This window comes from Fukomys damarensis, unplaced genomic scaffold (genome assembly GCF_012274545.1).
Source record: "Fukomys damarensis isolate Sample0158 unplaced genomic scaffold, DMR_v1.0_HiC HiC_scaffold_25, whole genome shotgun sequence".
NCBI lineage: Eukaryota > Metazoa > Chordata > Mammalia > Rodentia > Bathyergidae > Fukomys > Fukomys damarensis.
Genome location: NW_022900937.1, coordinates 18221870 through 18227268, shown reverse-complemented (window position 1 = coordinate 18227268; position 5399 = coordinate 18221870). Strand labels below are relative to the sequence as shown.

The 5399-nt window shown below is 58.0% G+C and overlaps 1 protein-coding gene across 1 annotated transcript in view; it reads right to left on the bottom strand.

The window, feature by feature from the left end:
* Window positions 1–4432: 4432 nt before the first annotated feature.
* Window positions 4433–5399, bottom strand: part of Smad6 (SMAD family member 6) — a 160945-nt gene continuing 159978 nt past the window's right edge. Inside the window, exon 8 of the transcript XR_784116.1 lies at window positions 4433–4491. The gene's annotated coding sequence lies outside the window, so the exon portion shown is untranslated. The remainder of the gene's footprint in view (window positions 4492–5399) is intronic.

Below are 5399 nucleotides of genomic sequence, written 5' to 3'. Positions count from 1 at the left end.
GGACACACGGCTGGTGGCTGAGGGTGAGTGGAGAGCTTGGAAGGGAACTCGCCCAGGAAGGGTGCCAGCTCTTTGAGGCAGGAGCTGGACGCGTTCTCCAGATCTCTCAAAAACAAATTACACACACGCCCCACTAAATGCTCAAAAAACTAACAATTTATATCAATTACCATTTTGGAGGGTTCACTGTGTTCCGAGTCCCTGCCCGCATTATGTCATCTCTGTCCCAACCCGACGGAACAGGCCTGCATCAGGCCCCCGGCCCAGCAGAAGAGCGGGCTCAGAGGAGGGCAGGGCTGAGCCCACATCGGATTAGATCACTGGTTTCCACTGCACCCTCATGGTTCCTCAATCGATTGGTAGTGGCTGCCCAAAGGGCTCATCTCAGCCGTACTGGAAAGAAGGGTGTGATTGATTAATGATGTCTTCTACAGGGAAGGGAACGGAGGACGTGGCTCGAGTGCTGCCCACAAGCTATCTCTGCACCCCTAGGCCTCTCTGGGCCCCTGGGCCAAGCCTTCCCTTCTCTCTAGCTTATGAAAGAGCTGCAGGGATCAGTAAGATTACGTGTACAGAAAATGTTTTGATGCGTATCCAGCCGCATGAGTAGGAGGGGCTGTTCCCACAATTCTGCAGGTCTGCGTTAGCTACTCTGATCCTCATGCCAGAAAAAACCCACAGCCCCTAACATTCTCAACAACTTTCTCCCACCAAATGTCCCCAGCATGTTGGCTTCTGTGCTGATGAAGGCAGTTTAGTCACCAGTGGCTGCACGGTGGCTGGCTCAGGCAGCAAACGGAAGCCCAGCACAGTCAACAACGGCAGGCTCCGGCCCACACGTGAGTCACCCAGAATCCTGGCACGAGGGATTGAAGACAAGGCCACTTCCAGATCAGAAAGTGCTGCTGAAACAGCAGCAGCAGAACCCACGCTGGCCCCGCCACACGCGTGACATGGCAGCCTTCTGCCCCCCAGGGGCCTACGCAGGTCCCCTGACTCCAGCCTGTCCGGCCGGGCAGAGGCGGAACAGCCTGTTCTCAGTCAGGGGCCGCACTGCCAGGGCTGCTCCCAGAACCGGGGACCCGGGCGCGGGTCAGACCTTCCCAGGAGGGCAAGATCCACAGGGATTTGCTTTCCATGGGATTTGGAGGGAAAGGATGGAGAAGAGCAGGGGGATTTGACTGTAATCCTGACCTGGGCCAAGTCACCTCTCTGAGCCCTGCTTCCTCATCTCTAACATGGGGATAAAATGACCTGTGCTGCCTTCCCTCAGAAGAGTCAGATGTAACTCTGAGTTACACTTAGGTTCTTACAGACCTGCTATGTTTACTTTTGTGTTGGCAGTACTGGGGATGAACCTAGGGTCTTTGCACTGAGCTAAGTCCCCAGTCCTTTTCATTTTTTATTTTGAGACAGGGTCTTACTAAACCGTCCAGGCTTGGCTAGAATTTATGATCTTCCCACCTCAGCGTTCCAGGGTGCTGGGATTACAGGTGTGCACCACTGTGCCTGGTTAAACCTGTCAAGTTGTTTTCTTTTTTTTTTCCCCGTCACTTTTTGGAGATAGGGTCTCACTATGTAGTCCAGGAAGCCTTAAAGTCACGGAGATCCTCCTGCTTCAGCCTCTCATAGGCTGGGATTACAGGCGTGTGTCACATGCCTGGCTGAGACCTGCCATGTTTCAAATGAAAGGTCTGCGTAATTTTCACATGTGAACCTCCAGGGGCCTTGTCAGGTAGGCAGGGAAGTCCCCATGTCACGTGTGCACTGTCCCCATTTGACAGACAGGAAACTCTGGCCCAGGGTGGAACCTTCGGTCTGTGACGGAGCCTGAATTTAGCCCCCAGCCTTGGCCTGTACTCATCATGGGGCCAGGAGGAGGGCAGACAGCAAGGTGTCCTCGTGGGGGACCCACCCAGCCCAGCACCTCGGACCCTGCCCTCCTGGACCCCTCCTCTCCCTCCCTCCCGAGGAGCACAAGGGGCTGGGAGTATCTCAGTGCCTCCCCACCACGCCAAGTTCAACGGCAAGCCAGTCTCAGCTCCACGCCAGTCCCCTGCTGTGCACTTGTCACTCAGCTGGTTCGTGACACCTTCGTCCCCCTGGGAATGCCGTAGGTGGGGAACCCAGCGCCAGGCTCAGGGCTGGGCACGCGGGGCGGCCATGGGTGGCTGGGCCCAAAGGGGTAACTTCTCTCGGAGCCTCAGTGTCCGCCTTGGTGAAGTGGGCTGAGGGCAGCTGCATCTCCGCACCCTGCTTGAGAGCCAGTGTAGGGAGGCCCTGGGGAGGTGGAGGAGCCAGGCGCCACTGCACACACCCCCGTCCCCTAGGGGCCATTGTCCAACTGGCCTGGCTTCCCGCCAATCCCTGAAACAATGAGTTTTGCAAAAAAGAAAGAGTTTCATCGGGAAGTGGCCACTGTGGAGCGGAAGAACAAATCCCAAGGCCGCCCCCAGGAGTAGGTGCGGAGTGTTCTGGCGCGAACTGAAGGTGATTGGGAGGCCGCCATGGGCCATCTGCGCAGGCGTGATCAAAGCGTCAGCTGTTACCCATGGTGACGGAGCGGTGGAGGTGGAGGGGCTGCTGTGCATCTATGCTTCTGAAGCTGGTGGTTTTTTAAAAGCCAAATAAAACCAAGCAACTAAGTGCAGGTGGTGGGGTCACAGGCAGAGGGTTGAGTCAGGTTTGCCGGGTTTATCTCTGAGTCCCGCGGCCCCCGCTCCATCCCTCAGCCCCAGACGCAGTGCTCAGTGACCCAGCTGTGAGTTCTCTTCCAGCTCAGGGGGCTCTGCAGGAAGCCTCCCCACCGCCACTGGTGAGGAGCCCCCAGCCAAGGCAGCCTCTGGGCTTCCCGGGCTCAGCATTGTAACCCCAGCCCTGAGCCCCAGAAAGAGTGTGCAAAACTGCACGGTTGTGCAGATGCCCGCAGTGCTCCCCGGGGTCTGCAGGGCTCAGCACCCGGAAGTGTCAGGCTGCAGCCTTCCTGCTCCCACATCACTAAGCTGGCCTCTGGCAGCGAGTACCCCAACACCACTGTGGCTCCAGCCCGGTACACATCCAGGGAGCCCAACATCTGTCCCAAGGGTGTCCATGTCGCCCCCCATTGTGACCTCTCTCTGGTGTCTGGGTGGGGTACATCTGCCTGAGCCACACACTTGCCCTCAGCTCTTGGGAGCCACCAAAGAGGTCACATGTGCTGCTGAGTGCCAGGCGGAGACCAGGGAACCTTCCCATGTGTTGTTATGGTCCTCCCAGCTCCCTGAGGTGTATCAGTCAGGAAAGCTGCTGGGTAACAAACAGCCCTCACATGTTCATGGCCTACCCCGGTTGGTGTCTCACATATGACTTGAGGTTGGTGGAGAGTTCAGTTTGCTCTCACTCTGTGAGATGCTAAAGATGACCAAGCAAAGGAAGACACACACATTCTTTGTGCCTGTAGGTCACTGGCCAGCTTGAATCCAGTGGCCCCCATCTAACTCCCCAGATGTTCAAGCAGGGCACCCAGGCCAGCACTAATCAGCCTCACCACACACGTGTGGGCACCAAAGTTGAAAGCTGGTGGAGGTCACAGGAGGGGCAGCGCGCGGGGCTGACAAGGTCGTGGCCGCGCCCAAGCTCTGTCCGCCGCCTGTCCGGACCGGAAGGGCTCTGCAAGGACCAAGGACTGGGTGGTGCCAGCCCTCAGGGTGTTGAGTGAATGGTCTGAGACAACTGTCACAGTGCTGTCTTGGCCGGACCTTTCTCAGGAAGGGCAGTCTGTCCGTCCACGGCACGCTGCTGCTCCAGAAGCCCAGCCAGAGTCACAGCCAGCTGGGGCGCCTTTGAAAGCCGCTGTGTGAACACTCAGATGCGGCGTCTTTGTCTGCCACCTCCCCGGCCCCCTTCGGGAACCAGACAGAGCTCCTTGAAATGGTTATGTTCCTGGGCAGGCTCTCCTCGAAGGGTCCCTTCCAGCCAGAGTCACAGCCAGCTGGGGCGCCTTTGAAAGCCGCTGTGTGAACACTCAGATGCGGCATCTTTGTCTGCCACCTCCCCGGCCCCCTTCAGGAACCAGACAGAGCTCCTTGAAATGGTTATGTTCCTGGGCAGGCTCTCCTCGAAGGGTCCCTGGGAGGCTCGGGCTCGGGACACCTCTGCAAGTGGCAGGAAGAGCGTAACTAAGGAGCCACGCCTGCCCCTCACCCCTAGTGTGGGCTTTTGGGGAGCCACGGAGGCCTCCTGACCTGGGACAGCACCGAGGTGACCTGGTGACGGCCGCCTCCCGCCCTCTGCCCCAGGAGCACAGCCGCAGTCAGGCTCCCCGCGGGAGACCGGGCTCCACAGGCCGGGTCGGATCAGAGCAGCCCCTGGGGCCGAGACCCGGGGAGAGAGGCAGGCTCAGGCTGCAGGGAGCAGGAGTGGTCTGCAGACTAGGGACTGATGTTTCCGCGTTGGGGGATTTTGATGGCTGTCGTGGGGTTAGGCAGAGAATGTGCAGTCCACGGGCAGCTTCTGTGTATGTGCGACATCATTTCCAAATTTAAAAAGAAAATAAAACAAAACTTAGACTACAGGTAATAAGTTGTTGCGCCAGCGCTGGGGAAAGCCGGCGTCTCTTTGCTGGTGCGAGCGCGCCCTCTTGTGGCGTTTTGGGCACAGTGCAGCACCTGACCCCAGATAGGGTCAGGACTTTCACTCCAGCCCCAGCCTCAGCCCAGGGCTCCACAAATTCTGGACCCCTGGGGTTTCTTCCCACCCCTTCCACTTCGGAGCAGTGAGTGACAGTTACAGGGAGAGCACGGGGCCCTCCGTGACTGGCACGCAGGGGCTCGCTCCTTTTCCAAGCCCAGGGGCCTGGGCCGTGTAGGGTTACAAAATGAATTGTTGAGCCAGGTGTGGCGGTGCACACCTGTAATTCCAGCACTCAGGAGGCTGAGGCAGGAGGGTTGCATGCTCAAGCCCAATCTGGCCAACTAACGTGGTGACTTAGCAAGACCATGACTGGAAATTATTTTTTAAAAAGGGCTGGGGATGCAGCACAGTGCAAAGGTCCTGGGGTTTAATCCCCAGTACTGTCCAAAAAAAAAAAAAAAAAAAAAAATAAACCCTGTTAAAAATACATTAATATCGTAGTTTTCTCCCTCTCCCCAGGGAGAGCCCAAGCCTATGAGCTCCCGTGGGGAGGAGAGGGGACAAGGGTCCTTGTGTTTGGGGTCTGTCACTGGGTTTGCTTTACTGGGGGGTTATGGGGAATGGAGGGATGTAGCGGGTTGGGGGGACCAGAGCTCCTGGAGAGCCCTAGCGCTCACCGACATCTGCGGGAGACGGGATGGGGTAGGTGCTGCGCCCTAGGCAGCCGGTGCCTTCAGTGTCCCCACGGTGGCACGGCTGGGAGGTGGCACCTGGCGGAGCCCCTGAGG